Source organism: Zonotrichia albicollis, chromosome 3, assembly GCF_047830755.1.
Source record: "Zonotrichia albicollis isolate bZonAlb1 chromosome 3, bZonAlb1.hap1, whole genome shotgun sequence".
NCBI classification, from domain to species: Eukaryota; Metazoa; Chordata; class Aves; order Passeriformes; family Passerellidae; genus Zonotrichia; species Zonotrichia albicollis.
Window position 1 is genome coordinate 35,802,868 of NC_133821.1, and position 17,276 is coordinate 35,820,143.

At 36.9% G+C, this 17,276-nt stretch overlaps 1 long non-coding RNA gene across 1 annotated transcript in view; it reads left to right on the forward strand.

Moving 5' to 3' along the window:
* Positions 1-430: 430 nt before the first annotated feature.
* Positions 431-17,276, forward strand: part of LOC113458757 (uncharacterized) — a 296,303-nt gene continuing 279,457 nt past the window's right edge. Inside the window, exon 1 of the long non-coding RNA XR_012579468.1 lies at positions 431-594. This is a non-coding gene — a long non-coding RNA (uncharacterized LOC113458757). The remainder of the gene's footprint in view (positions 595-17,276) is intronic.

Here is a 17,276-nt window from a genome sequence, read left to right on the forward strand (position 1 = left end):
ATGGGAAACATGACAGCATTTTCTTCTGGGAAATCTGTATGTAAGATTCGTATAATTTATGTATAATTGTCATTAGAGGGATGAAATAATTTCACAGTAATGGCTGCAGGAAATTCCCTTGGTGTTATCACGCATGTTGTAGGACTATAATGCACATGTTTGATTACAAAGCATTTTAAGAAGCTTACCTCCTGGAAACTTTTCAAAATGGTTCTAAATAGATTCCCTGTAAGCCAAGCTGATGCAGATTGAAATCAATTTTCATATATAGCTGGTAACCTCTTCTTCTGGCCAAGAGACTTACTTGATTTGTATTACTTAAATTTGGAAAATAGGCAAATGTACTGGATTGTGTCCATAAAGAAATGACACATGTACTTCAAGCTCACAATAAGATGCTGTGATTTTTTTTTTTTTATTTGCAGATATCCTGTTTTCCTCGGTTTACAAAGACAACTCAGTGTCAAGGGAACTGAAGACTGGGGTGTGCTGGGCTAACACAAATTTAGCTGAAGCCAAGAATGCCCTGGTTTGGCTCTGGAAAGAGTACTAAGCAGCCAAGGACATTTGGAAAGCCAAATCTAAACCAGTACGGTGAGTTTCCTATGTTGTACTGGATACAGCGATAATTATATATGAAAATTTTATTCTATCCTGCCTTCATATCTTGTTTTAACAGAGGATATTCTGCTTTTTGTGTGCCAGAGCAGCATGACAATATCTTCATGCCTGACACGAACTATATGTTCTCCTTTTCTAGGAACAGCTTTAGTTTCTTGTCACTAGTTCCCTGCCTTTTAGACAAACTTGACTGTATGGCTCTAGTTTGCCCTGGTCAGGATGTGGGGAAAGCTAAATCCAACATACAGACTGACCTAAAAATGTTATATTGGCACTGAGAGAGATTCAGTAAGTGATTTATTTTGCAATGTAAGCAGAAACCAAGGTGGTGATTAAACAATCAAATAAATTGTAACAATTGTTTGTCCGCTTGTGTAATAACGAAGACCTGGATTTCTTCAGAGGTTTCTTATTTAGTCCTGATACTGTGCTTCAGTAATGTCTTTCACTAGACCCTTCCTCTAAAGCTGTTTTCATAGAAAATGTCCAGCTACATATTTGTTGGAACAGCTCTGACTTTTTGATGTTACATTCTGTAGACTCTCTAGCACTTTGAAAGCCTTTAAATATCTAAAGCAGAAAAAAAACACCTTAGTCTGAATGAAATATAAGATGCCCTGTTATCATTCTTTAATACAGTTTCTGTTCTGATGTTCCCCTTTTTCATGAATGCACAAGCATTCATGTGGAAACAAGTCTTTAGCTTATTCATACATGTCCCTGGTTTATGTTTTCACCAAGCTAATTATCCCATCTAATTTCAATTATTTTCAACTTGTTTTCTAGAAGATCCATTTGCTTTTACTAATTTAAAGCTTTCTGTTCTTCTCTTTCCCTTTTTCTCTTCTTTCTTGCTATGCCTGAATTAAAAACATCTGGATTAAAAATGCTGAGGTTTTGATAACAAGTCTCTTATTCATTTTTCTTGTAAAATGCCACAGCATCCTTTCTATACTTAGCATCCAAGAATCATTGAGATGTATTGACAGTTTTCACAGAAACTATTTTTTTAATAGAAAAGCACTGTTTTGATCAAGTTTGGGTTGTTTTTAATAAGAAATTTTTGCTTTATTTGGAGAGTTAGATTTTCATTACACCTCAGGGAAAGAAAACTGTTTTTTTGGGGTTTTTTGAGTTTCAACATCTGAGACAAAAAAAAAGAAAAATTGCATGTGTTTCTAATCACTACAATTGGAATTATTATGCTGCTCTGCCTGCATATATTTTGTCAGTAAATCTTGAAGGGCCAAATGTATACACATAGACCAAAGAAGAGGGGAAATAAAAGGCCTGAAAAGAAGATAGAAAAAGTCTATCCACATGTAGCAAAAAGCTATGCAGAAATTTTGCATGTTCCTACATACTAAAAAGCAAATTCCATGCTACCAAAACAAGGTTATGACAGAAGGACAATGAATACAGGTACAGCAGTCTGACCCAGCATCTTTTTTTGAAAATTTCTTTCTTGCCAATCTGTCTCTGCTGGGACCTGCCCAGAAACAAGGACAAAGAGCATAAACTAGGGAATGAGATATCATTAGGTCCAGTGCTACCACTTAAAGTGAATTATGCAGATGAGTAACCTCAATTTCTTGACACAATTTGCAAGAGTGAGATTGGAAACTCAAGTCAAATGCTGTTCAAGCTGGAACAGTTACTATTGCAAAAATAAAATGGGTAAAACCAGGAATGAATAGCAGACTTTGGGAGTTAGCAGTTTGTTTACTGAATATCATGTGCTCAAATCTAAGGGAGGTTGTTTTTTAAAAGTTGTTTAATTACTGATTCAGTCCGAGCCACTGAAGCGCAACACTTAGTGATTCTGAAAATCTGATTATCAACACAGGGTTCTGTATCTTCACAAGTTTTCTCTGTTCTGCTATTGAACTGGAATGCAACTGCAGAACTGAGTTCCCTGCACATTCTGGGACAGTTTAATTGCAACCTGTATGTTGCCAGTCAGACATGGTATGCAATGTAGAGTATTTATTATAAGATAAAAAACTTTTCAGCTCTGTGGTTGACTCATGAACATTAAAATAAATATGACCAGCAGTAGTGTCCATTCATATCACATTAGGAGTAATATCCATTCATATCACATGCATTCCTTTTAGTTCATACCAAACACTTGCAGAACTACAGGACCGAAAAATGTCTGGCTCTGCCAAGGAGTGACTGCCTGAATTTCCACTGGAAATTCCAGTAAGCATTAGCACTTAATTACCCTTCTCTACCTTCAAGGCAGGAATTAAGTGAGGTGCAGCATAGCTATGGCCCCCTGCTTTCTGCATGTCTTAATGTGTCGCACTCAGTAGAGCTCCCTTGTTGATAATCTGTGCTTGGCAGGATCTGCAAGTACATCATAAATAACTGACTCCCAATTATGTAACATAAATTACTCCTGTTTTCCCAAGGGGATAATTGCATATTAATACCTGCTCATTAATAAGTATTGCAGGGACTGGAAAACAACCTAATTTCCTTTCCTTGTTTATAAAGCTAGACTTACCTATTTTTAGACCTGTTCTACATACACAGCAGCTTTATTTTGCCTTGACATAGTAATTCTTATAGACAAAAGGCATAAAAGTGTCTGTCTTGCTTAAAATTTCAGTCTAGTTCTTGAGCTCTGACCTCATAGGAGTACAGGGTCAACTTTCATGGTTTTGGCACTCCACATGGTGCTGTGTAGTGAATGTTTAGGCCCTCAGAACAGTCATGTCTGGATTAGGTTTTGCTCACATGAAAGTTGGAGAGGCAAACAGCTTCTTGCCTTTGACTCCTCACAGGCAGTGTTGTACTGCTTTCAATTAGCACTCTCTCCTTGTCCGCCCAGCCAAACCTCCTGGAGACCAGGAATGGGGTAGTGAGGAACAGGAATTTTCATATAGCACAGTATCAAATTGATTCCAGGCTTTGCAGCCATTTTTCAACCCAAGTTTGTCATGAAGTTTTATTTTAAAATAGCTGGTATATTTATTTTCTGCATCTTTGCTGCTACCACCTTTTAAAAATATATTGCCTTGGTCACATACAAGGGGGAGGAAAGATTTTTAAGGGTGAAAGATTGCTTGCTTTCATAGCATGCAATAGAAAGTAAGCTTAAGATGACAAATGTTGTGGTGCTTCTTTCCAGAGCTCAAGCTCATGTAATTACATTGAAATGGAACTGTACAGATAATAATCCTTTAATATGCCATGATGAGAAATTCAAGTTAAATGTTTTGCAGTTTGTGTCTCTGTGGGAGTATATTCTGTACCCATGTGAAGTCCTAGAGAACTGAAATAATGGGTTCGCACTGTGAGATTTTATTCAATGTACGCTTAACACGTGTAAGTGCTTTGTCTGGCAATCATGCCAATCACCATGGAATAACATGCAATGAGTAGGTAACAATTTTGTGGTAACTGCAGCCCACAGTGGTTTGATGAAAAGTCCTAGTCAGAAATTGCTTTCATGTCAGAAACCCCTGTATCATCAGAAATTCCTTAAATGTCAGCAAGGGTGTAGTCCTTACAAAAATCCTTGAATACTCTGGGGTTATTTTTACTTGTCTTCCTTTGTGTCTTTTATTTTTTTCATCAGGTATATGAGCAACCAAGTGTATAAATATTATGCAGACTTGTGTACTAATAAGGAATATGTCTTATTCATTGGATTATTTAAGCTTTTTTTTGAAAGTAATAAGGTTTTTGATGAAGAACTGACATTTCAAGAATCCTGTCACAGGGTTGTCTTCTACGGAACCTTATCAGTTCTTCCTATGTGAGACAAGTACATACAGTCTTCTGTTTGGTGTCTGGCATTTTTTAATTTCATAGAAGAACTCCAGGGTACTGCATGCGTATCTTTGGGGGAAGATATACAAGCAGAAAATAGAATAGGCTTGATTTCAAACATTTTTCCCAAACTGTGGCTAGAAAAGGTAAAAAAAACACTTTGTTTTTTTCTGACTGAAAGCAAAAAGAACTTAGAAAATATCTCTTAGCCATCTCAAAATACTTGGAGAGCACCCTTGCCTTTCAGGGATGTCTGTGCCCCACAGGGTAAGAGCAGGCTTTGAAGCTGAAGGTCAGAGCTGGACAAGTCGCCCTGCAGAGGCTGCAGGGCAGGGACTGGGCTGGATGTGAAATGGGTGGGCTCCTCTCTTTGCAGCAGGACCAGCAGATGTTTCTGTTCAGAGCTGACTTGGCACTTGATGTGGGAAGGGTAGAGCCTGGAGGGGAAAGGAAGGAAGGAAGGGCTTTCTCCTTGCATTAATTTTTCCATGTGGTTCTGCACTCAGGTGAAGATTTCTGGTCTTGAATATTCAGCTATTTCAGTGGTCTATAGTCAAGGGCAAACTATCTGAAAATCCTAAGTCAAAAAGAGTAAAAACTTTATTTTATAATGTTTCCTTGTAATAGGGTAAAATTCAAAGTCAACCATCTTTTTCACTATGAGTTTGTCAAAATATTAGACTTCCTATGTTACTATTTCTTGTAATGGGTGTAATGAAATACGTAGTTTTAAAGAGAGGGAGATACTTTTGTGCTTTCTGGCTCCATTTGAACAACATACTGAAGAACAGTAACAGTGTAACAATTAGGCTCTATTTTAATGGTGTAAGTCAACATCTGTCATCAGAGGAACTTCTTTTTTTATTACAAAAGAATTAAAATTTCCTTTCTGACATTAAGCAGGTGACACTTAGCACCTTCTTTTTCCTTACACTCTTATACCTTAATGTGTTTTGCTTTTCTTTGTGTTAACTGGAAATTAGAAGCTGGCACACCCTTATTTTGACTATGCCTTTACTGTAATTTTAAGCACTTGAAGCAGTAGTCTCATAAATTATGTTGTCTGCCAAGGAACTATCTTAGGTGGAGTTTTTTGAACCCCTCCCCACAATTCTGAAGAACTCCTTAAACTTCTGATATCTGCTGGTGACAGATGAAAAAAGAATTTGCTGCTCTCATATTCTCACTGTTTAGTTCTTAAGAATGCAATACTAAACCTTTTAAAGGTCTAATTTGACACACCTGAGCTAGGAGGCATAATTTTGGATACTGGATGTTTTAATGAGCTGTGAAGGAAGAAAATTGGCATTATAGAATCATTGAGTGATTTGTGTTGGAAGGGACTTTAAAGATTATCTGATTCCAACCTCCCCTGCCACAGGCAGGGTCACCTTCTACTAGAGCACATTGCTGAAAGCCCCACCTAGCCTGAGCCTGAAGAGTGCCAGGGATGGGATATCCACAGCTTCTGTGGGCAACCTGGTCCAGTGCCTCATCACACTCTGAGTAAAGAATTCCTTCCTAACACCTAATCCTGCTCTTTTTTTCATTTAAAACCATCCTCTGTGCTATTACTATATTACTATCTGCCCATGTAAAAAGGTCACTCTCCTTTTTTTTTTTTTGTAACTTACTTTAAATACTTGAGCCTTTTCTTCTCCAAGCTGAACACCTGCAGCTCTATCAGCCTGGCAGTATTATGCCCATACATATTTACATGTGTATGTGTATAAAATAAAGATTATATGCATAATTCTATTACATAAGCATTCAGAAGTATTGTCTGTTAATTCAAAAGTAGCATCTATAACAGAGTTTTTGTTCCCGTGTGTATTTACAATGTTTTGTTCCCATGTGTACTTATGATGCCTCAGAAATGGCATTCCACATACACAACTAAAATCAACAATTGGCTATTCTGAAGGTGGTTGTTTTCTGAAAATTCCTGCATCGTGTTGGATGCAATTGTGGTGAAGAGAGAGCAGACTTCAGGAAGACAGTAATAATTTTTGATAAGTGACATTTATTGTCATGCTTGAGGAATAATGCATTTCCAAATGATATGTCTATTTTGTGTACACAGAGAAGAAACCTTAAGTAGAGGAAAGCTGTAGCTGTCATGAAGTACAGAAAAGTTTCATGAAAAATAAGATGGCTTCCTAAATAGTCTGCAAATTTGAACCAGTTGCTACAAGATGATAAAAGCCCTAAGGCAAAGACCAAGTTTTAGGTTTTTATTACTCTTGTGTGAATCCAGCTTTAACACTCAAACTCTGTATTTAACTGCTATCTGCCTTGTCTGGAAAAAGGTATCAGGTTCAGTGTACTCTGTGGTAGCTCATCCATCATCAACAGAGATTTTAAAAGACAAGGGAAAAAATGCCTCTCATTTGACTAGTACGTACATATGCAAGGAAGAGGAGGAGGGAGTTTTGAACAATGTTCTCTTTCCATTAGATAAATAAACACACTGTTCCCTGTTATAAAAATTGTTGTGTTGCTGATGTTTTGGAAATTTATGCATTGCATAGTAACCAACAGAATCTACTATTTTCCATAATGTTTAGTCTGTCCAAAACATCAAATCTGCTCCTTGGGTGTGAACAATTACCTGAATTTTTCTCTGAAGATTTTAAGTAGCTTTGAATTTGCTAGGTTAGAGTCTTTGTTCAGGTGGAGCAATTGGTTTGTGAATGATGGACAATGGTGTGAGTGGCAAATGAAGCAATCTTTGTTCTAATCTTTTGTTGATTATTGTTACTAAATCATCAAAGATAGAGAATGGACGGGCTGAGATCTAGAAAATACAAACTTTTGCAAATATGGGCTAATTTGCCAAAACAAGACAAAGATCTAGTTACCTAAACTATGGAAAATCTTATAATGGAAGAAGATATGTTTGCCTGCCTGAGACTGACCTCTTTCAGCTGGTGCTTGTCTATCAGCTAAAATGTCACATATCCATTCCACATCCTCCTTCTGCCTTTCCCAAAATTGCCATGACTGATGTATATATTGCTCCAAAGTTTTAAGTCTTGTCTCATTATTGAATTGAATGATAAAGAGTATTCTCAGAGATTAGAATAATAATTGGTCTGATTGTCTAACCTGTACTCATTTTAGTAGACCCTCAGATGGAATGGTTTCAGGAATGACTCAGATGTGAAATGACTGTTCCAAAGTTGAACCTTGTTTCATCAAAGGTAATCTATAATGCAGCCTATGGGAATTTAAAGCACTGAAAAAACTGAATCTCCTTAGGGTTTTGTAATGACATTTTGTATTAGGGAAAAAATAATTCTTTAAATTATACTAAATAGTCCAGTTTTACAAACTGAGTGCAAATCAGGGCATGGTATGAAGATGACTTGAATCTACAAACTAGAAATACCTAATCTATGCTGAGCTACTTTTCCTAAAAATTCAAACAGAGAATCACAACTAATTATGATATAGTTCAATATAAAATTTTTGGGAAGTTGTGCCAAGTTCTGTAGGGTATCTGATTTTCTTTAGATGGTCCTTATGTTGTTTATGCATGTTGATGTTTGATCAGCAAAACTACAGATAAATATGGCTAGGAATGCTGGGGGTTTTGGGTTGGTTTTTTTGGTCATTTTAAGGTTTTTAATTAATTGCATTGCAGAGGAGGTGACTTGCTGCTTACATGCTGAAAGAATGATGTGCTGTTTAGGGTCTGCCCCTTAAGGAAAATGTATGAGTTTAGGGTGAGAGTAAATAAGACAGAAATATATCAACAGAGGGATAAGGAAAAGCAGATGTGGAGAAGAGCAGTGTTCAAGGTTGGATTTACAAGCTGTTCATTACTGGTATGCAGTCCAAGTACCCTACTGGGTTGAGCAGCATGGGCAGAGTGCTTTGAGTTGCTCTGGGAGCACATGGAGTAAATAATATATTTTCCTCATTTCCTTGTCACTGCTGTCTGTGGGTCTCCTTGTGGGCAGAAGTTCACTGGCATTGCAGGTATCTCCATAAACAGAGTAGCAATCAACCTGGGATCGATCCAGTGATTCCTATTGTTTCTCTGTAGCCTCTGCCCCCTGTATGCTCTCAGTGCCTCCCAATTTTTTATCTTCAGTGTATTTTGAGGGCGCTTCCCTGGTCTTTGGGATGGGTAGCTTGAAAGAAAACTTGAAAGATCAAGGTATCACCAATGATGTTCTTCACTGATTTCCTTGTGTCCACTTTTATTTTCCTCTCATCTTAATCTTGTTCTAAAGCTGCCCCGTTATCATGGTGTTTAGAAATTCAAATATCTTTAGTCTTTCTCCTTGTTAGGGATGGGATTTGTTGGTCTCCTGCCATAGAAATGGAGAAGGTCATAAAACAACCATTTCCCTTATAATCTTTCCTTTATTATCTTTAATACCTTAATAGTATTCAGTAAAAACCCATATTTGAAGGGCTTTAGGGCTTGGTCCTGTGAACAGAACAAAAATATCAAGAAGCAAAGGGCACATTAAATGGATATTCCTGCCTGCCACCAAGTTTGAGCCCTTTTTGGACTTGTTCCTGTTCTTCATGCATACAACATTCAAATTAGTATATTAAATATGCTTTTCTTTTTTTCATATGTGTGAATCTTTTTTGTATTTTTGGTTATACCAGTGAGCTGAAATTGGGGTGTATGTAAATGTCATCTCATGTTCTTGCTGTATTATGTCAGCTGTGTTTATGATCTTTTTGGTAAACCGTGGTCTTTAAAAAAAACCCTCAGCTTTGCCTTTTGAACATTTCCTGCATTAAAGAAGGAGGCTGAGCTATGGAATATTATAGTATATGAGGTAGCTTAACCACAGTCTAAGCTTCTGTTCTGTTTTCCTTTGGAGATGTAGAGTCTTCCCTCAGTGAATGGAGATTTCCACTCTAGCCTGTTTCTCTGCTGTTACAAGTGGTTCAGTGTGTTTTATTTTTGACTTAAGGGGCAGGAGGGCATGGATTAAAAGATAAGAAAACTGTGTTGTAGTATGTTGGTTCCAAAAATGATAAAATGTGAAAAATAACAGACTTATTCCAGGGCCATGCAATCAAAATAGATTTTGCACTGGAGATATAAAAAGAGACTATGCAAAACATTCCTGAAATAATTTATGCTGAGTTCAAGTTTAAGCCAGAGATACAACAGTATATTATGTGTTCTTTTGGCATTCTGTCTTTAAATCAACAAAACTATCTCAACTTTTGCACTCTGGTCAGTGCAGCAATTCCCTTAATATTGTACAGTCAGAGCTGTGGGTCTCCCAGACCTTCAAGTGACTCGTTTTCAAAATGAAAAGGCTTTATTGTTTTTCAGTGTCATCTATCCAGTTTCTCTGACGGTGATAGGCTGTGGTTTCTTAGTATTCGTGGCTGAACTATCCACGTCTTTAGTTCTGTATATTCATTCCTCTGTGTCCTGGGCTGTCTTGGTGCCATGCTCACAGAGAGAAGCATTCATGTCTCTCTGCTTGGCAATTCCTGCTTTTCTGGTTATGCTTAGTGATGCCAACCACCTGTGTAACCTGCCTGTTGGTAACCCAGTGAGTTGGTACCATTTGCCAGGCCTGGGCAAGGGCAGAGTCCTGTTTGTGCAAGGTAACTCCACTCCTGCAGTCCTGCTTTGGGTCTAAAAGGCGTTACAGTGTGTGTGTGGCCTGGCTGTGCCAGCTCCCTTCGGGCCAGCAGTGGGCCCTGCCTCTGCCTGGCCTGTTCCACAGACGCAGGGGTAGCCAAAGGGTGAAGGATATCAGGACATCTGAGATTAAATAGTTTTGTTCTTAAGGCTTTTATATTCCTTCCTCTTTCTCTATTATTTTCCTCGTTGCTTCCAGATATTTTGCCATCTTAATTCAAGGAGTTTCCAGTTTTTGTTTGCTTTTGGGGATTTTTTAGCTAATTATTTGTTAGCTGAAGCTCTGCTTTGCTTTATCAGGAAAATACGAAAGAGAGAACTGTGACTAGAAGGGCCTTAAACATGAGTTAACCAATCTGAAGATGTGCAAAGCCTTCTGCCAAAGACTTCAGAAGACAAATCTTAATTCCCAGAATAGTAAAACTTGTGAATCTGTAAACTTAGTTAAATCTCTGAATAGCAGGGATTACCTCAAATTATTTTGAAGTATATTCAGTTGGAAAAGAAATTGTCATTTGAATTTGCAGTCTGGTGCAAAGTCTGTTGAAACACTTGGTAGTTTCGTTGGTGCTCTCAACTGGGGCTAGACTTGGCTTCCAAATGCAAGCACTATTAGTGCAAAAAGCATTAAAGTCAAGTGCAAATTACATTTATTACTCAAAATAATCTCTCTGTTCAGAAAGGCAAGGCCCTGAAAGTGTCCCAGAATTAAGACTTCACCAAAAAGTTATAAAAATTTCATGCAAATTTGTACACAGTTTGGTAATTAGGTAAAATGAAAAGTGTGTGAGAAACACACAAAACTATTGGGAAATTATTTTTTTCATTAATCGTTTAATCTGTATAACACTACAGCAATCAAATTTAGAATAAGCCATCTCCACTCACTGAAGAAATGCTCTCCATATCTCTGTATGTTCCTACATGTTTATAGCATTTTGAAACCAAATTGATGTAGTGCTAAAGCAGGTGTCCCCTGGTACATGTGACAGAGAAGGACATTTCACTGCCTTGTACTCAGCCTGTCTCACATCAAGGAATCTCCCAGTGATGCTCTAGAAGTTGCTTTTGGTTCTAAGTGCCTGCAATGGAAAGAATAGCTTTCATCTTGAAGAAATATTGGTTCTGTTGTGTGCCAAGAGTGGCTCATGAGGTGTATGAAGGGACAAAACTATGTGAAAACTTTTGACAAATTGCCCCAGGAACAGGGCTGAAACATGGCATAGTCTTACCAGGCCCCAGATATGAGGAATCTTGAGTGACCCACATTACCAAGTTCCAGATTTTCTTCTTTATGCTTGCAGTAGAAAGTAGCTTGGAGGAAACTGGTGTTGGATGCAGCATGAAGAGGGGCTCAAGGGCCAGTGAGAGAGTTAAATTGCTGCACAAAATAGATATGTAACCTGCAAAGGTGAGAAGGAGCCTGAATCAACCCTTGAATTGTAGCCTAACATGAAACTGCCTGGCACTTTTGAAAAAGTCAGATTTGATCTCCTTTAAAGAAGTCATAACTAAAAATATGTTTGTGTTAAGACTGAGACGTGTTGGTGACATGAGAATGGGCAAATTACAGTTACTGGGTTGAGTTCCTGCTACATTTATTTTTATTGAATGACATAGTTTAATTATGCTGCAGTAGGGGATAATTTAACTTGTCCAAAAAAGTCAACTTACTGCCAAGTTCACATATTTATAATACCCTAGGTTAGATTGAACTAGAGCTGTATTTTGAAAAGGAAAGAAAAAATTGTACTTTGCACTGGAAGCATAAAATTTTCAGGGAACATGAGGGTAGCAAGAAGTGTAATTTGATAACTTCAGTTAGAATTAATGAAGCAATTATGCTTTTAATGGCTTATCAGCTACTTAGTGATATTTAGATAGTACGCTGGACTTCTTGCGTAGCATCCCTTTGAAAATGTAACTTCAATATTCTGTATTATATCATTTATGTATCACTTAAAAGTAACGCTGCCTGCTTATATCCTTTGTTTTGATACCTCCTCTTTACATTTATGCAGTCATTCTGTGTATGATAGTAGGAGGCTGTTCTATGCAAACAGTGGTGGAACAAGGTTTAATGAATAGCAGGAAGGTGTTCCTTCTGCCTAGGGGGGGAAAAACCCAGGACATTCCATGTACTTTTGTGCAATAAAGACCTAATATTTTTAGGAAGGACTGATTTTTTTTTTTTTTGTGTAATCAGAACTATGGATATTCTACAACATTCTGTTTGTATTATATGCTTGTCAGATGTTCCTCATTAGTAGAATCATCCTTCCTATCCAAGCATTCCTCAATCCAGCATTATTTATCTGCTGTTATCCTACCCACACTCATCCCAATTTGCTTCTATGACAATTTAAAGGTATCAAGAACATATTTTAAAGAAAGCCATGCATAACTTAAAGTTCATCCCTAAGGAAAAAAACCCCAACTTGTTGAAGTTATGGGTTTTTTTTTTTTTTTGGAGGGCGAAAGGTTAGATTTAATCTTTTGTAGGAGAAAAATAGCATTTCTTTCTCTTTTCTAGATCTCACAAAGGTTTCCCCACAACTGAATTGTCAACTTTTGCATGAGTGGGTAGGCAAATGAGTTGATGAGTTTTTCCATGAAGATTTACCAGAAAATGTTAAGCATATATTGCAAAAAAGAAAAATAAGATAATGATTGTAGATTTACAGCATTTTTAAAAATAGATATAACACATGATGAAATTGCTAAAATATTATTTGCCCTAGCATCAGTATTCCTAGTTTCCCTATTGTTTCTTCTGTTGCAGTTTTCTCAACTTGGTCATTCATCAGCAGTAAACAAAACAGACTTCCACTCTGTCAGGGCAAAAAAAGAGGCAATCTACTGAAGATTAAGTAGATTTTGGTGAAGTTAAGAGATTTAAAATCCAGGAAAAAGGCTTCAGAGACTATTTGGGTTGATAGTTTAGATAAAGTTGTGACAGGTGTGATTTTAAATATGTATGAAAATATGTGTCACAGACATTTTTTCATAGAAATCCTTTCTTTGGGATTTGTTCATCATCTGGGAAGCTGAGGCCCCAGAAGAAAATGTAAACAATTGTTATTGGCTGCTGTGAAATGTAGCAGGTGCCCCTGTGATTGGTTCATGTTCCATGTTTACAATTAAGGGCCAATCACAGGAGCAGCTTGGGGACAGATTCCCTGGACACAGAACTTTGTTATTCATTCTATTCTATTCTTAGCTTAGCAGCCTCTGCAACTTCTCTCCTTCATTTTTTTAGTATAATTATAATGTATTATATATCATATATCAATGAATCCAGCCTTCTGATCAATAAACAAGATTCTCGTCCTTCTCTCACCCGAAAACCTCATCAGGTCGCTGTAATAAATATGCATATTTTCAGACCAGCCAACATATCTTTTAAGTGTAACAGTGTAATGTCAGCTTACTTTAACAGTTGTTGCTTAGCGGAACTGGCAGACCTTTTGTCTTTTATTAGTAATGCACCTGGCAAGCTGAGACCTTCATCAATGGCTGCCGCTCTCAGGCTCTGCCACAGTACAGTCACACAGCTAGGGACAGGGGAGGTGCTGATATTGGCTCTCCAATAAGCTCCCAATTACTTTCTAAACACGGCCTCAGTCTCCTACTCTGTATTTTTCAATATTGTCTTTTCCCAAATTTTGGTATAAGTTGACTGATAGGATAATGTTCAGCATTGCTACTAAAGACTAGGCAATAGGCATGGGTGTAATATATTGGAACATTTGCAGAATGTTACTTTTAAAATAATGTCCAATCCCTCATATCTGCTATGTAGTAATACCAACAACCTCAAATCTCTAAATAGGCATTAAAGATGATTAAGGAACAAAGATATTTGGCAGGTTACCCATATTTCATCACTGCAGTGTGTCATGCTGTGAGGTTAATATGGATATGAAGAGTAAGATAGCTTGGTAAATAGTAGGATACCTTGGATGCATATACGTTGTTTCAGCTAAATAGATCTTTAAAGTGTTTTTAATGAAACATATACACCTCTTGCTTAACCTAAACTAAGATGTGGGTTTTTTTTTCTTTTTTTCCTCTCCTTAAAAAGAGGCAATAACTTTCATATCTTCTAGGCTGGTTAGTTTGTTATTGTTTCTTCCTAATTAATTTTGTTAAAATGACTTCTATGCAAAGTACATTACTGGGCTCAGGAGTTCAGTGCTAATCATGCTTGAAAATTTTCTATGACTTGAAATTAGAGGTAAGATGAAGTTTGTGGTGGAAAATTTAGAGGTAGCCTTGTCCTGTATGCTGTGAGCTGATATTGCTGTAATGCTTTCAGCTTTCTTTTCTTACAAACATGCCAAATTTTGCTTTCACAGTGAAATATGATAATGCAGTTAGTTCTGTTTTCGCCACACAAAAAAAACTTTCTCTGTGTTCTTGAGTGGTGAGAACAGAATTAGAGCCCAAGTGAGAACAGAATTAGAGCCCATGTGCACAGAACTCTCTCTCGTCAGTTCCTGGTCTCTGAGTGCTGTAATTCAGCTCAGTGGTGGTACCTGATGGGAACAGAGGGATTTGGGCCTGTCTCTCCTGTGAGAAATACTGGCAGTGGAGGCAAGTGGTGTGTTGCAATCTGCATGATGATGTGCTGGGGGAGGAGGGAGCCGTACCTATCCCCTCTGCCTTGGGAATCTCCCCAAGGTAAACAGGAGGAGAACGGCATGTGTGAGGGAGGACAACCCCAGTGGGGCTGAGTAACAAAAACAGCCAATAAATTCACATCAAGCATGCCATCCAGGACACCAATACACCCTGAAATCTGTCATCTGAGTGTACCACAGTGCATGTAAAAGAAAGAAATCCCCCTTGAATAAATGAGATTATCTGACTGAAATGAAGACCAAAGGGTCAAATGGTTACAGAAAGATTAAGGGGGAGAGGAATTAATAACAAAAGTGATGCAATGGTGGGAAAAAAAAAGATGATAGAGAGAAATGTTTTCATGCAAGATTGTCAGAAACGTTGCCCAGCATACATTATGAAATGCATCCTTTAGAATAATTTGCTTCTTCCTTCCTATATCTTTTAATAGCTATCATTTGTAGCAGTTATATTTTATCGTGTTAATTATAATTAACAAGATAAATGATAGTTTAAATAAAGTTTACTGAAGATTTTTCAATGGAATTCAGTGGAATGCAATTTGCCTTGGATATAACAGATATTGAATACTATTTTTACTAGTGCAAATTTGGGCTGAAAAAGTGACCATAACTTCATGAGAAGTAAATCCATCTAATTTCTAGTTTACTTGATATGAGAGGTCACACAGTTGCAACACAGTTGTTGATCTGAATTGATAGATTGAAGAATTTTTGTTTTCTGCACTTGTTTTCCCCAGAAAAAAATAAAAGGAGTAGTTGTTTGGTCAGAGTAGAAATTGCAGTGGGTGATCTACCTATTTGTATGCGCAATGTGAAAGAAAAAAATAATCAATAAATCCATGAAATACTCAATAACGCACATCTTATTTGTTGAAAATTCATTAGTTTTTGTGATTACTTCAGGAGGGAGACTAATTTTCTTCTGTGGTCAGCACTTGTGAAGAAAATTTGTGTTTTCCTAAGGTTTTGGTGCTCCTTCCTTTTGAAAATATTACCTTTTAAAATGCTGGCAGTTGGAATTGATTAGTACCATATTGTATCAATGAGAAGTTTGGAATGTTCTTGAACACTTCCAGTGAATCAGGGATTTGCTGTTTGGTTTGGATCTGTTCTTTGGAGGTACTGGATCAACCCATCTCCAACATATGGCTGATGCACATCCTGGTAAGCACTATTCACTCAGGATAAATAATGCTATATCAAATATGCAATACCAAACAAGGCAAGATGCTTTAGAACCCCATAAAATTATGGTTTATGACATGAGGTTTTGTCCCACAGTTTTGGGATTGCTGATACAGTGGGGGAAAATAAATGGGGAAACACTGAATAGTTGTTGTAATGTATTTGGAGCATGAGAACGTGGATTATTAAAACAATTAGGCATGCTTCTCACAGAACTTAATGAGATTGATCAATCTTGTTGCAGATTCAGCTCATATTATAGTACCGTCACAGCTCCTAACATTCCCAAAGGATCTTATTTAAGAGAGACCTCTGAAAAGATCCCAAGAGTTACCAGATGATAGAAGCATCATCTTTGGACAGAGTTTTGGAGGAACCACCATGTTAATTTTGATTGTCAAGTCTTATTTATTCATTATTAAACCAACATTTGGTTATGTAGTTCCACAGTAAACCAGAACAAGAAAGAGATCATGGCTGAAAAATTATCTGAAAAAGCACAAAAAAGACTTCTGGAACTGCAGACAAATACAGAGTAAAAATAGATACCTACAATTCAAAGAACACTGAGGAGCTTTTTCTGAAATCTTGCTGTCTCTGAAATGATAATATATATGTTTATTGAGAAAAAAATCACCGCAGATTAAAAAAAACCATTTAACTTAAAATATTTGAAGTTTTGAATTCCCAGTATTGCACAGAGATTCAGTTTTGCTGTATAGATGCTCAGCACCTCATAAAAATCAAGGGTTTTTTCCTGAGGTGTCTCAGACAAGGTAAATAAAAACTAATGCACTTGAAATTACTGATTGCCTTCTGAAAACATACACATTTAGATGTAGATGTAATTTCTTGGCCAGGGATGGAGAAGTAATGTGTCTGAACTGAAACTGGTTGGTGCTAAAGGAGACATTTTAGATGCTGACTGAATTTTCTGGAGTTTAATGAGTGGAATAATTCAGGTATTGAATTAATGATCTTGCTCTTACTCCTAGATGTTGATAATTTTTCACATATATTGCCCATACTCTCCTATGCATAAAAGCACAATAGGACAAAAATTTATCTACCTTTTAAAAATTATTTTAAAGGAACCAAAACCATTTAGGTAACGACTTCAGTTGAATATCTTTAGAGGTATGTATCATCATCATGTGATTATGAATTTAATGGCTCTTTAAATTATGAAGAATGCTGCTGTCATTTTAGGTCTATACTGATCAATATAAAAATCTCATAGTGTTGCCTTTCTGAGAATACAGGGATCTGTAGCTGATTGTGTTTAAGCAGGAATGAAACAGATTCAAACAATCCTAAAATTATACTGATTTGTTGTGAGTCAGCTAATAAATATACACACTAAGGAAAACAAAACAAATTATGCCTTGGATCTTTGATATTTTCTTTTC